Source organism: Microtus ochrogaster, unplaced genomic scaffold (genome assembly GCF_000317375.1).
Source record: "Microtus ochrogaster isolate Prairie Vole_2 unplaced genomic scaffold, MicOch1.0 UNK42, whole genome shotgun sequence".
Classification (NCBI taxonomy): Eukaryota; Metazoa; Chordata; class Mammalia; order Rodentia; family Cricetidae; genus Microtus; species Microtus ochrogaster.
In genome coordinates this window covers 1,448,871-1,449,149 of record NW_004949140.1, presented here as the reverse complement: position 1 = coordinate 1,449,149, position 279 = coordinate 1,448,871, and positions in this window count along the sequence as shown.

The window sequence follows — 279 nt, the reverse complement described above, 5'->3', positions numbered from 1 at the left end:
ATAGCGGAAGTGAGTCACTTAATCATTGCCCAATCTCAAGGGCTGGAAGGGGTTTAAGGGCCACTTCCCTTTTTATTTCTACCAAGTTGGCAAGCATTTCTTTTCCATTTTTCCTGTTGACGAACCTCCAAAATAACACACATGGAGTAAAAATCCTTGCCATTCATTTTTTGCACTGTCAATTTTCTGGACCTTATAGATATCACTTGGGGTCCAAATGATCTATTGGGTTGATGTTGTTGTTGTTTTTCGAGGCACGGTTTCTCTGTAGCTTTGGAG